General features: G+C 37.4%; 1 protein-coding gene across 10 annotated transcripts in view; it reads left to right on the top strand.

Annotated features, from left to right (window-relative positions):
- TENM2 (teneurin transmembrane protein 2) overlaps positions 1-15,235 on the top strand; it is a 3,817,113-nt gene that overhangs the window by 2,157,402 nt on the left and 1,644,476 nt on the right. For all 10 annotated transcript variants that reach the window (XM_074390353.1, XM_074390351.1, XM_074390352.1 and 7 more), the window contains one exon: positions 7,111-7,177. The gene's annotated coding sequence lies outside the window, so the exon portion shown is untranslated. The remainder of the gene's footprint in view (positions 1-7,110; positions 7,178-15,235) is intronic.

Genomic DNA, 15,235 nt, shown 5'->3' with positions numbered 1-15,235 from the left:
TATAATATATATGCAAATAATATATATTTGTGAAGTATCTTTGTCATAGCTATAACAAACACAAAACCCAAAACTGGAATTAAAATAATCTTGTAACCAAGCACTTAAAATGTTGTATTATAGTTGTATAATAGTGTATTATGGAAGCAATATTTAGTAACAACTGTGTCCAACTGTATTTTTTCATTAGAAAATGTACTACATTTCACTGATTATGAAGTCCATATATTTTATCATATTTTATCATTTGTAAAATTTTTAGAGGTGTACCTTATGATTGATGGGTGACATGTGACAGTTAAATTGGCAGTATTTATTTTTCCTTAGTAATATGCACATCTTTCATTTAATAGACTATAGCACTAATCATGCTAATAATATATTTAATGAGAATAAACCAGTTTTGTAAAATTAAATTATATAAATATTCATAAAATACTTTAAATTTACCTTTTTTAAAAAAGTACACTCTGTACATCTTATTCTGAAAAGTTTTGTAATTTTCAAAATACATTGAACATTAGTAAACGCATGTAATGCAGAAATAAATATTTGTAGAAAGAATGTGTTTTTTATGGATAGGACCACAGCTCCAGCCAGCTTCCCTATTGTTAAATGCATTTCCTGTGCACAAATCTAATTAATCAAGAGAAAGCAAGGAAAGCAAAATACCTGGAGCTAGGAATCTGTGTCCTTTGTGTGGGCTGGGCCTAACTGTGTGGAAGCTCACCACAACCTCCACCTCCTGGGTTCAGGTGATTTTCCTGCCTCAGTCTCCCAAGTAGGATTACAGGCATGCACCACCACGCCCGGCTAATTTTTGTACTTTTAGTAGAGACAGGGTTTCACCACATTGGCCAGGCTGGTCTCGAACTTTTTACTTTGTGATCCAACCACCTTGCCCTCCCAAAGTGCTGGGATTACAGGCATGAGCCACTGTGCCCCACCATGGTCCTTTCTTCAGATGGTTGTAGCCACATGGGTTTTAATTTTGTTATTATTCAAATTATATGTATATATTTTACAAACTTTTTGTGCAATATATTAAAATACTAATATGTACATATTTGACAATATATTTTCATAAACTCTTTGCTTAATATGGCATAACATTTAAGGCACAACTATTTTGACATTATTTCTCTGTTTTGCTTGTTGATGGTGCCAAGCACCGTTCTATGGTGCTAGAGATAAAAGAGTGGAAAACCCCCAACTCTCTTGTCTAAGAGCTTACATTCTGTTGGGAGAGACAGACAATAAAGAAGTAAACAAGTTATTATTATTTTATTTTATTTTTTTTTTTTGAGACAGAGTTTCGCTCTTGTTACCCAGGCTGGAGTGCAATGGCACGATCTCGGCTCACCGCAACCTCCGCCTCCTGGGTTCAAGCAATTCTCCTGCCTCAGCCTCCTGAGTAGCTGGGATTACAGGCACGTGCCACCATGCCCAGCTAATTTTTTTGTATCTTCAGTAGAGACGGGGTTTCACCATGTTGACCAGGATGGTCTCGATCGCTTGACCTCATGATCCACCCGCCTCAGCCTCCCAAAGTGCTGGGATTACAGGCTTGAGCCACCGCGCCCGGCTAACAAGTTATTTTTATAATTGATAAAGGCTATGAAGAAAATAGAATCAGGGTAATGTGATAGAGTTGACTGGGGTTTGGGCTTCCATATAGTTAGGGCAATATAGAAGGCTTAAGGCTACAGTGATTTCTAAAGTGACACTGATTGGTTCTCCGTAATATATACCAAATCTGTCTCCTCCCATGCCTCTCCCAAGTAAGATGATGTTGTATCTTAGAGCTCTAAGGCAGACTGTTCACTGGCATTTCTGCTACCAAAATACCTATACCAACAGTCCCTATTTCTCCACCCAGATCCTCTGAGTCAAGAGACTTCAGATTTCATGAGACTTCCTCCCTTATTTTCCTCATATCCACAACCATCTATCTTCTCAGCTGTGGTTGGTGAAGTTTATATGTAACACGTGGTACAAACCCAAGTGCCTTCTGATTACATAGAAAAACAAAAAATTTCATCCTCCACTCAAGTTGCTGGGAGCTTCAATTCTGAGATCCACTGCCTTCAAAGGCAAATCTCCATGACCCTTTAAAAGGCTGCTGGGTTATTTAATCTAGACTGCAGGTTTTGAATGTTCTGATACAATAATTACCTAGGTACTGAGAATGGAAATGGGATAATCTTATATTTGCTCTGACATTTTGGCTTTAGATGTGTTCGTTGTTTTCTGAAGTGATTGCTAATGAAAAATATAGATATCTAATTTTTAATCAACAAGCTTCCCTTGACATCCTGCTTCCTGATGTGAGGCAGCACAGTAAATGGTGATGGGTTTCCTCCAACCTATTACTGGAAGGAGAGGGCAAGTTGAAATTGCTCAGCAATAATAATACCTATTTTAAACCATGTCCTTTTTATTCTTTCATAAATTTCTCAGTGTTCCAGGCTTGTATGTATAGAAAACAGATTTTGTGCCTGTAAGGTTTTCTTTTGAGTAGACAAATTATAATCTTTTGTTTAACAAAACTAAATGGAAGGCAACAAAAATGAAGGGAAAACATTTCTAAGCAGTATTTAGCTGTGCACTTATAGCTGAAATCTGAAGCTCCTCTAATACAAAAGTATTACCTGCAGGCTAAGAGATCTACGTTGTACAACTGCGAACAGCAGTTGGGGTCTTTGTTTCTATTTGTTGACTCACAAACTCCTGAGAAATGTGTTGGTTCCAACAAAGTCAGCTGTCTAACTCTGGTATCTTTTTTTTTTTTTTTTGACATGATGTCTCACTCTGTTGCCCAGGGTGTAATGCAATGGTGCAATCTCAGCTCACTGCAACCTCTGCCTCCTGGGTTCAAGCAATTCTCCTACCTTAGCCTCCCAAGTAGCTGAGACCACAAGCATGTGCCACCACACCCAGCTAATTTTTTATTTTCAGTAGGGATGGGGTTTCACCGTGTTGCAGGCTGGTCTTGAACTCCTGACCTCAGGTGATCCGCCTGCCTCAGCCTTCCAAAGTAACTCAGGTATCTTAACTCCTAGGTGTGTTTCCCAGCTCTACTCCTGAAACCCAGACTTGGCCATGGGCAGGAGTGGGCAGTTTGGCTTTAGGAATATGACAGCTCCTCCTGACACACTAAGCTTCTTAGCATTTCATTTGTAGTATTATGAAAATCCATGATCTCCAATTTCCTCTCTCCTGGCCCTTTGTACCTAATACCCTGATGATGCATGCTTTGTCTAAGTATTAATGGATTCACTGGGATTTTCTTTTTTTCATATTCTTTTTATTTATTTATTTATTTTTGAGAAAGAGTTTTGCTCTTGTTGCCCAGGCTGGAGTGCAGTGGTGCCATCGTCTCAGCTCACTCCAACCTCCACCTCCCAGGTTCAAGCGATTCTCCTGCCTCAGCCTTCCCAGTAGCTGGCACTAAAGGCACCTGCCATCATGCACAGCTAATTTTTTTTGTATCTTCAGTGGATACAGGGTTTCGCCATATTGGCCAGGCTTGTCTTGAACTCCTGACCTTAGGCAATCTGCCTGCCTCGGCCCCCCAAAGTCCTGGGATTACGGGTGTGAGCCACCATGCCTGGCCCTCACTGGGAATTTTCAAAGCCCAAAATCTAGTCGTGCCTTTTGAGGGAGATTGGTGACGACGCTGATGGACTCTTCTTTGCTGCTTCTTTCCACATTGATGGAATAGTGAAAAAGATAACTAATAAATTAATAATAAAATATTTTAAAAACTTTTTATTTGTATTAAAATAACATTCAGCAAATAAATCTATAATTTACCATAATAATGGCCACTCCTCCTTGAGCTTCCACAACTTGCTGCCTTACTAGGTGCTTTATGCATTCAGTTTAATGCACTGTTTTGATTATGCTATGTATACATGTATGTGTGTGTATATACACATTATTCTGATGACATTGTACATGATTTAAAGCATGTTGATGAAAAATATATCACATAATTTATACCTAAAATAATTTAATGCATTATGTTAGCATTCACATTTTCTCTTTGGTAAAATAGGAGAAACACCTATCACCCAGGGCTATAATCATAACATTGATATAATACTTGTTCAAAGTTGCTGGCATATAGGTACAGTTCTACCTCAATAGAGCCATTATTGCTATGATTTTGCTCTTACTATTCTATCATTCTTAATTCATAGATAAGGAAACTAAGTTTCATAGTAATTAACTTGCTTCAAAAGTTCACTTATAGGACTGGGCTCAGATTTGAATTCAGAACTGAAATATGAGTTTTCACTACCTTTTCCTTTCCACTTTACATTTCGGCATTTTGGTTGTTTTGTTTCACCGAGGCATGTGCCTTCTTGATTGCATTCTCTTAATGTGTTTATTTTTATTTCATTCTTTCACTTGTTTGTTTCCTAGCACTATATTTGATCTTGCCCAATGACTGTGCTACTCACCCGGACCTCTCCTGGGTGTGTGTAGGCGGGATAAAGTTAGGAAATAACTTAGGAAGCTTCTCCTTTACCTCACCTTACCTCCTTCACCTCACCTTCATAATTATGATGAAACCTTACCTGATTTCTTACCTCCTATCCCTATCTGAGGATTTTGCTTTTATTTAACCTTATATTTACCAAAATACATATTCTTATTTAAGCTGCAATTGTAGATAACAGTCTTACAATTCTATCAAATATGGGAAAAATTTTTAAACAATTTTTGTTGGCCAGGCACGGTGGCTCACACCTGTAATGCCAGCACTTTGGGAGGCCGAGGCAGGCAGATCATGAGGTTGAGGGATCAAGACCATCCTGGCCAACATGGTGAAAGCTTGTCTCTACTAAAAACACAAAAATTAGCTGGGCATGGTGGCACGCGCCTGTAAGCCTGGCTACTCGGGAGGTTGAGGCAGGGAATCACTTGAACCTTGGAGGTGGAGGTTGCGGTGAGCTGAGATAGCACCACTGCACTCCAGCCTGGCAACAGAGTGAGACTCATCTAAAATAAAACAAGCAAACAAAAATTTTTGTTATTTTCATGGTTATCAATAAAACTGCAATGAAATACAATTACCACAAATGCCAGAGGACTCAGAGCCAGGACCAGAATGAAGTAAATGAGGTACCTATGGGGCAAAATGTAAGGAGGCCCTTTCTCTCAGCTTCAAGAACAGAGAGGGTCCACACCTGGAGTTTCTTCTTAAATTTTGAACAATCAGAGCTTCACTTGCCTCTGGCCTAGGCACTGAAAGAATTCTCCAGGATTTTTTTTTTTTTACTAGAATCAACTGTTTGTTCCATTATTCTTGGATTCAGAAGAAGGACACCTCATTATTTTGGCTTTTTCATAGTTATGGGCTTAACTGGTGCCCTTCCTGGAATTTGCTATCATATGAGAAGTTTAAAATCAGGCAATACTCTAGTAAAGGCCAGATGTTCAAAGGATCATAAACAGCTCTCTAAATATTGGAAAATGAATATTTAACTAGATGACTGCATTTGATTTCCTTCATTCATTTTTTATTATTTCAGTGAAAACCTTCATGATAGAAATCACATTGACAGGGTTTTAATATCTTCTGGTAGATGAAACCAGCTACTCTAATGGGGTTAGTAATTCTTTACAGTGCTATTTGGTCAACTCTGAAGACAAGTCCCTTAGTTATAACTTAGGGAATTCCGTGCAGATTGTACATCATGGGTACAAAATTTGTCTTATGAGGCTGATAATTATGATGAAACTAGTTATATTAATTAGGTTCTGTTTACAAAGAGCCTGATGATTATTTTTAAGAAGGAGAAAAAAGTAGCCTCATCTGTAGAAGATTTAAGTGCTTAATTATTCTTATTTTCTTTTCAGAAGCAAAAGGGACTACTATCGTGATCATCAAAACAGAGTTCTGCAGAGGGTTTTAGGTTCCCATTTGAAAAACTAGGCCCTAGAAGCAAAGCTCTCTAGAGCTGATATTCATTAAGAATTAGCAGTTAGGATAGTTACCTTGGAAATAGAGGCCAAAACATCTGCTTTTCCATTTCCACTGTGTTTCTCTTGTGACTGTAGTTCCAGAAACTCTAATGCAGGTAGAGTGAGAAATATTTTAGAGCTCCAACATCAGGTTTTGCTAAAGAGGTCTTTTCCAATTATCATAATTGACAGTTTTCATCTGATTACTTGTCAGAACTCAGAGAAAAGTCCCAAAGCAATTCAGGAACCTGATAAAATCATCAGGTGTCTCTCCACTTGTGTATAGTCCCAAATATTTGCCTTGTCACCTTCATTCTCAAGCTTATGCTTGGAGAAGGTTCAAATGTAATTTTCTTGTGGTTATTGTGTTTAACTTACGCTACCAACATTAAAAGAAATTCACAAGTGTGTTACGGTGGCATGTTGTAAATTCTTTAAGATTCTCATGGAAGATTGAACCCAATAGAAAGGCTTACTCATGAGATAGTTGATTCAGAGTAAGATATGCTGTTTTGCAGCTTTTTGCCCATTGCATTTCTTTTCAGTGAATTAAATGAAGTCCAAATCTAAGACAAAAAATAACTTTCTGATCATCTCTCTAAATGATGAAATGAAATGAATGCAGCCACCCAACAGAGAGACAAATAGCTTGTGTGACCTTTGGGAAGAAAGTAAAACTATTAAAAAGCAGAAGTTGTTTTTTTTAAAAAGCGTTTTCTCTTTACTTCCATAGCATGTTTGTTAATGGTTATAGTGACAGACGCTGCATTTCAGAATTTCCTTGAATCCTCATGGAAACAGCAACTGAAATTGAAGAAAAACTGGCTCTATCAGGTTAATCTAGGATTTCCAAACTGGGTTTAGATCAAAAAAAGAAACCCAGTGTTTTCCAGTGAATGGGGATCTTGGTTTTATTCATATAAAGCTCTTCCATCACCCACTCCAGCATGATGCTTCTGAAATGCAGAAACCTGTCACTTCTGAGATAAACCCACTAATCCACCTATGTCCTTGGCATTCTCTGTGTTCGGTGGGCAGATCTTAGTGGTGTGGATGTTTCCTATCACTTATTCTCAGTGCTACCTTTTGTGTCATAAGCTGATAGCTTTAACTAGTGCTTTTCCCCTTTTCCAGATTCAACGAAGACATCCAGACGGCTCTGCGTGGTGTTTAGAGAGCAGCACCCTGTTGAAGCTCTTCTGTAGGTAATCCCCAGGAATGACAGCACATGTGTCATAAAACTAGAGTCACTATTGTGTTCACCCAATGAAAGTATTTGAATTCTTGTTCCTAAGTACATATGCAAATCAGCAGTAGCATTATTTTACTTGTTCTTAGTGGGAATTGTAACCTTTCTTGTTACTCACATACATGAAAAAAAATAATGCATGTGTTTATCAAAAAACACACAGCTGCTTCTCTCTCCTCTCAGGCTGTTAGGTAGATACCCGGGTCCCTCATGACACTCTCAACTTACCACTTACCATAATTCTCCTTATCAATTTCATCTCTAGTCCAGGAGCTGCTTGCTGATATGACAGTGTCTTATATTGTCTGATGTATAGCTGTTTAAGGGAAGTTATTTAAATGACTAAATAAATGATAACAGAAAACATTTTTTAAAAATTATATCAATATCCATGAACAGACCTAGATATAAAGTCTGCCATCTAGGACTCTGTCAGGTTTCAATTTTGTGGGTTCACGATTGTTACGAGTGTGATCTTTTTCTTTGATTTTCAATCGAAGTTACCATCCTGACTTGGCTATGCTGTCAGATGAGCACACGTCGGGGTCCCCTTTTGCTTCGTTGCGTCTATTGCCCTAGACCAGGAAGGGCCGTAGTAGAGGGAGCCCTGATGTGCTCTAATGAGACTCTGTCTCAGAGCTGGTAGTTCTCACCCTGAGCGTTCTTTCTGTCACCCAGCGTGTTTCAGCCTAAGTGTTAGCCAGTTGGTGAATGAGATTTTGGAAAAGTTCCAAGCCATAGCTAATTATGTGCTTTCTTGAAACTTGACTGTTCTTGCCATCTTCATGGATGCTTTCTCTTATTTAGTATGCAGTTTGTTTTGCTTTTTTGCACAAAAACCTTGTTTACAGTTTTCTTTTATAAAATAGAAACATGCCATAGTACCGAGGCAAATTACACATTGCATTAGATTTTTTCAAGCTACAAAAAGGTAGTGAGATCACTTACGTAACAGCACTCCGAAAACTCTGAAAAAACTTACAACTGAATGTATTATTTTTATTATTTACTTTTCTTTTTAATAAGTGCTTGAGAATGCCTAGCTTTTAAACTTGCAACACTAGACATTTCTGTGTTTTTTTTGTGAGGTTTTAATGAAATTTTCTGTTCTTTTTGTTTTTAACACAAAGTAGGTTGCTTGTGTGTATGTATGCTTTTTACAGATTTATAGTTGCGTGTGTGTGTGTGTGTGTGTGTGTGTGTGTGTGTGTGTGTGTGTATTTTCTTGGTGTTTCAGTTCTTTCCTTTCACTTTCGTTTTGCTTTTTCATGCCTACAGAGGATAAACTTGATGATAAAGCTGATACTTCAACTTTAAAAATGACAAGTCTATGGGATTTTAGGGGGGCAAGGGTGGATGGGCAGGAAAAAGAACAAGCCAAGGAAAAATTAAATAGTTCCCAAAGAGCATTTTACTTTCTGAAATATAATCCCAAAGGAAACTGCTATAATGTAAAAGAGGATAAGAACTCTTGATGTTAGATACATATAAGCTATGGTCAGAGGAGGTAAGAAATTGATGAGTTGTGATAATATCAGCTGCTGTTTTGGAAAAAAATTTCATGAGTGAATTCTGAAATGGAGTCCTCTGTTGGACAGATACTTTGGCAGCCTCAATATTATTGATCCATTGAAGACAAAGAGGGAACCATTCTGATCAGTATGCTAAGAAGAGTGTGCTTCCTGGGGAAGGCAGTCTCATGCTCCTAACTTTCATTGCAGTGGTGAGGCCCACCTAGGAAGACAGGTTTGAATTATTAAATAAAATGAGTTTTCTAGCCTTGAAGCCAAATTTCTGGTATTCTGAAAAGTTTACAACATCTTGTTTGGAGATACACATTTTCCCCTCCTGTTTAGAGACAGAAGGAAGGGTGAGAAAAATTATCCTTGACACTGAAATTCAATTGAATGTATTAAGGTAGAATTTAGGTTTTAGACAAGTCTTAAGAATTGGTGATGGAATTTGAATGGCTGGCCTGCTATTTCATATTATGTCAATCCCAAAATAATCCATAGAGAAAATTAATGTTATAGTTAATATTTTAACTTTTTGGCTATATATGCTAGTATAATGATAATTAGGTTTTCAACTCATACATGGAGACTTTTCACTTAAAACATCCTGTTTTCTTGTTATGACATGAATTTAATCTATTTTAAACCCAGGAATAAAGTACATAGAATATAGCATAGAGGAATAAGTGCTTTACTTTCCTGGAAAATACTCCAGCTATTAATAGTAGCTAAAGGTGGAGGTTTTAGCACACAGGTCTGAGATGAATTCTGACTTTCCTAACCATATAATCTTGGTAAGCTATTTAACATCTTCAAATTATGGTCTCCCAACCTGTAAAATGGGAATAAAAATTGAATCCATCTAATGAGTTCATTATAAAAATTGAACCGGAAAACACATGTAAAACAAGTAGCAGTGTCTAAAATACTGTAAATATGTTGGATATTCATATTGTTCCAGGGACCCTATATAGGACAGAGTTAAAAAGATACAAATTTGTTTGACTCTAATACTATGAAGCCTTGCTCAGTTAGTAAGATGTGTCCAAATTACAGCTTTTTTTCTTTTTATGATGACAAGTCTGTAAATATATTTTGATCCTACTTTTCTTTGGGTTGGAAGTCAGCCTGGCATCACATAAGTTCTAAGAGAGATAGAGGTGTGACAGGGTCTTCTTACTGCTTTCACTGGAGTGCTCATTAGTGCCTGCTAATGAGAAAAGCTTAGGTCAGAAGCCAAAGAAAATATACTCTCAGTGTGAGAAATGGGAGAGGTCAAAAGGCCAAGGTGGGAAATCAGGAACCCAGGTCAAATCATGATGGTGGAAAACCCAGTGTCAAGAATTAGGTGGCCACAAGCAAAAGGTGCACCTTCACAGAGAAGAGAAATGAGCACAAATTGTCACAGCTGGACTGAATTAAAACAGTGTGTTCCTTGACACCAATCAGAATATCATTAGAAGGGTTTCCTCTGGAGTTCAGGCAAAAAATTAATCTGAGCCATAAAAATGTTTTGATGCTAGATAATAGAAAAATACTGTTTTCAAAGCACTACGCCTATGTTACAGGAAAATATTTGCCAAATGGAATGTGAAGTAGAGGCAGGATCATGTCACAAATTATAGTTGAAATTAAAAGATCATGGTTTAAGATAGATAGGTATTCTTTGGTGTACCCACAAATGCTTATAGGCTTTGCACAAACAAATCCCTCAGTTCCTGTCTGGGTTTAATTCACTTACTCACTCTTCATTCATTTGTTCATTCATTCTTTATTTTATTCTGTTAGATAACATGATCATATCTGTCAGCTGTTTTTATTGTCACCTTCATAGGTTGACATATTTGCTCCGCTTTATTTCTGTTTTTCCTTGTGGCCAAGACAGAGAAATAGGTTCCCTGTTCACAAACCATGTGATCATTGGTGTTGGGCATATGTTCCTGCTATCATGCTTGCCTTCCTCATCCAGTTCTTCTCAATCAGAAAGATCTCTGTAAAACGTGCACCCTGAGGTGCTGGCCACTCTGCTGCCTAATACCTGCCATTCGCTTTCCCGTGGTCTCAGAAGAAAATCTAGATTATCTTCCTTGCCCTCAACATACCTGCATGCTTCTACTCTTACCTGATTCTTGATCTTCACAATCTACCTATCTCCTGCTTGTTAACCACTCTGCAATAGCATGAATGAGTCTCTGTCCCTGTCCTTCCAAGAACATTCCAGCTCTTCCTCAACCTGAGGTGTCTGCGTGTGTCTGCTCTTCACCTGTGCTTCTTAAAGTGGACCTGTTTTCATCTTTCATTCTTAGCTCAGCTCAGATATCCCATAATTAGAGAAGACTTTTCTGAGTAGCATATATTATTCTGTCATCACTCCATTTTTTGCCTTTCTAGTAGCACCTATCACAACATATTTTTATTGATTTAATTACTTTATTAAGGTTTCTTTTGATCCCATTAGCAAGTAAGTTCTAAGATTTATTTCTGTTTGTGTTGTGACTATTCCTACAAATCAGAAAAAAAAATGGTTGGCAGTTGGTAGGTGATCAATAATGTTTTAACAAATGAGTAAATCACAGTCTTGTTGTCTCATTACTGTCCTCACTCATGATCTTCCTTCATGCTTCATGTTATTCTATGTTTACTGAGGACCTGTCACGTGAAAGGAAGTTGAGGCTGGGAACATACAGATTAATATCACTTGGGTTCCTTCCCTTTATGATGGGGTTAACACATGGGTAGCTGCTTCCCTTGGTGAATTTTTGGAATGCTAAGTATACAAAGATGCTGTGGTTATGTCTTAACTCATGAAAGGATGCCAGCAGCATAAAAGAGGAAAGAGAAAAGTACTCATGTTAGATGTACCATGACTGCTTAGCAATGGAACAAATAAACACATTTGCAAAATTTTTCTTGTAGGAAAAAAAAATGGCTTTGGTGAGTTCTGCTTATGTGCCATGTCACCTTTAGCCGTATAACTTTTTGCAAATGTGAACGTGACTCTTCTCCATCACCCCGTCATGCCATGTTCCCCTTGCACTCCACCAGAGGGTGCCTTCACCTAGTGGTCATCCTTCCTGTCCAAAAGGGTTCTTCTTCAGGGATTCATCCTCTAACCACCTCCCCACCCTCCCAAGACTAGCTGATTCTCTGTTCTACACATTTTGTGGCTTTCTGGACTTCCCCTTTAAAGGACTTAGTGATCGTACATGAATCTGTGTCATTAATTGATGAATGCCAGTCTCTCCAGGTGGACTGTAAACTCCATGAGGGCAAGTCTGTTTTTATTTTGCTCACTATTACCAGCAGTATGGGATCACATCATGTGTCTCCCTTGAAGACTCCTTGTTAATAGAATATCATACTCATCCTGAAGCCCCAAATATAATACATTTTTTAACATTGCCCTTAATGATATTGATACATTCTCTCTGCTGTGGTTTTGTGCTTATATCTAGAGATGTTAATTTTATCAAGTAATTTATAAAATCTGTAATAGTAAATGGTTATGAAACAGTGAGAAAAATACAATAATAAATAGATATTTGTACCACGCAGCAAAGGTGAAATTGGTTTAGGACCAGAAAGTCCCTACCTTTGCTAAAAACTGTTGGAAGTAGCATGCAACTACTTTTGCTTATATTATTCACTATTAGTTCAGTTTCTTTCACATCTTATATCATGGATATTAGCAATTAAAATGTATCTTTCTAGAGAGAAAGCACTGTATAAACAGATACTTTTTCCCCCTCATGCCAACTTATGTCTTCTCTCCTTAAAATGTTTAGGGAATGCTTTTGTATCAATGGAGTGATTTGCTTCACTTATCAGCTGATTTTTTTTTTTCTAAAACAGACTACAAAAGCCCCTTCCCACTTTTTTAAAAAATGTGAATACGTGAATATGAACAAGCGACTTACACTTTCAGAGCGAGCTACCTACATTTATAACCTTGAGGTTGCCTTTGATCCTAAATCAGCTTTTAATTACCATTGTAGTTACACTGGGTGAAAAAAATGATTCTATTATTTCCAGAACACAGCAAGGATATGACCAATACTATCTCATGAGTACAGTTATTTTAAGGCTTTTATTACTAATTATAGTTGGTTTATTATAATTCATTGTTCACTGGCCTTTCTAGCTATTTACTTAAGGTTCTATTCAGCATTACAGCTGCAGAAGCAGCTGCTATTCCTCTGAGATTTTACAATTTCATGAAAGTAACAGGGCTCCTATTTGGAAGAAGGTGTAATTGGACTCAAGGGAGACACTTCACTTGGTGTCCCCTGGAATGGGCTACAAGAGGGTGCATTATTCCCGACTCTGAGAGGTTAAGCATGTAAAGAGAATTGTAGCTGAACCCTTTAACCATTATAAACAGACATGGAAGCAATGAAATAGTTCATTTATCTATCTATTATTCATCTGGCTAGCTATCCATATCGTTTTCTCTGTGTATTAGATTCTGACATATAAATAAATTTTCCTGATTGCTCAGTTTCTAGTCAGGCCTCATTTCTTCTTTTGCAAGTGAGAAATAGTAGGTCTTTTAGGTTCCTGTGCAATTTTTATTCTGCAGACATTATTGAGCACCTACTAAGAGTTTGGAACAAATTTTGTGACTCATGTAAACATTTTTTAGCAAGCAGACACAAAAATGGAACATTCAATCTTTTTCTGTAAGCTCAGGGAATTCCTGCTCTGGCCATTAGGTACTTTGACCACATGAAAGTTTCCAACAATATTCGGATAGCATGATCAACTAATTTTCTAATTGAATCAAATAACAGAATCCTTCAGACTGTGGGATGAAGTGGGCAAGAGAGAGTGTAGAATGCCATGGACTAAATGTGTTTCTCCAAATGTGTTAGGTTGCAAGAGTGGACATATTGACTATGGTTCACCCTGTTTATACAAGGACAGATTTTTTTAGCCACCCCCATATTCTAAACTCCACACTTCATTCTTCAGATATACCTTATCCTAGTAAGTCAGTCCTCCAATACAGATTTAAAATGCATGTCTTAGCAATCTGTAGATCCCTGATTGAAGTCTTCAAATGCTAGCTATGCTTCATTGGACTATGCATTTCTGATTAGACTAGATTAAATGTGGACTAACTTTTCCAGGAGAATGAATTCAATGCACAGGCCATTATATCCTACTGTCTATACTGATGTGTTTTAAAGTAAATTATAGGTAGTAAATTATAATAAAGGGAGGCTGGCATCTCGCTGCCTGCCTGGATACTTGCTGAGTTACAGAATCAGCAGTCTTGCCACAGTGTTTCAGTGGGAGCAGAGCCAGGTAAGAGGCAGAGATCTTGGGAGAGCATGCCACACATAGAAATCACATACCAGCCGAGGCTACAGCAGCAGTCAGACTATACCAAGCCAGAAAGTGACAGGAAGTATCTCTTCACCAGCATCAATAGAATTGCTCCATTTAATAACCCCTAATACCTCTCTTAACTCTTCCTCTACACTTTAACTCTAGAAAGATAGAACTAGAAGAAGGTAGGAGGAGAGCGAAACTAAAACCCATCAACAACAGATACAACCTGCATGTCTTAGCATGTCTTCCTCCCACCTGCCTCTGCTTTAGGATCCTAAGTTTGGGATTTACTTAATGTCAACTCAGGATCAATGCTCAGTTGGATGGTTCAGAAGAGTAAAATGGTCTGAAATAAATTTGCTTGCTTGTAGGGTTTTTATCTGTTTTACTGAGATCAAACATATGTAAAATTTACCATTTAACCATTTTTATATGTATAGTTCAATGGCAGTAAGTACAGTCACTCATATCATTGTTCAACCATCACCATAATCTATCCCCAGAATTTTTTATCTTCCCAGACTGAAACTTAATACCCATTAAGCACTAACTTCCCATTATTCCAGTGTCTGTCAACCACCCTTGTACTTTCTGTCTCTATGAATGTGGCTACTCTAAATACTTTACATAGTTGGAAGTATACAGTATGTGTTCTTTCATGACTGATTTATTTTACTTAGCATAATATCTTCTAAGTTCACTCAGGTTGTAATATGTGTCAGGATTTTCTTCCTTTTTAGGGTGAAATCGTGTTCTATTGCATGTATATTTCACAATTTTTTACCCACTTGATGAATACTTGGATTGTTTTTTTATCATGAATAATACCGCTAAAAACATGAGTGTACCAAAATCAGTTTGAGTTCCTGATTTCAATTCTTTAGGGAGCATACTTAAAAGTAGAACTGCTGGATTATATAGTAATTCTAGGTTTATTTTTATTTTTTATTGAAGAGCTACCATTTACATTCCTGCCAGAAATACACAAAGATTTCTTTTTCTCCACATCCTCAACACCTGTTGTTTTCTATTGTTGTTTTGTTTGTTTTTATAATGGCTGTTCTGGTGGGGATAAAGTGGTATCTCATTGTGGTTTTGATTTGCATTTTTCTTATGATTAGGAAAATGACGTTGAACATCTTTTCATGGGTTTATTGGCCAT

Source organism: Saimiri boliviensis, chromosome 20 (assembly GCF_048565385.1).
Source record: "Saimiri boliviensis isolate mSaiBol1 chromosome 20, mSaiBol1.pri, whole genome shotgun sequence".
Lineage (NCBI taxonomy): Eukaryota > Metazoa > Chordata > Mammalia > Primates > Cebidae > Saimiri > Saimiri boliviensis.
This window is presented reverse-complemented; position numbering and strand designations above follow the sequence as displayed.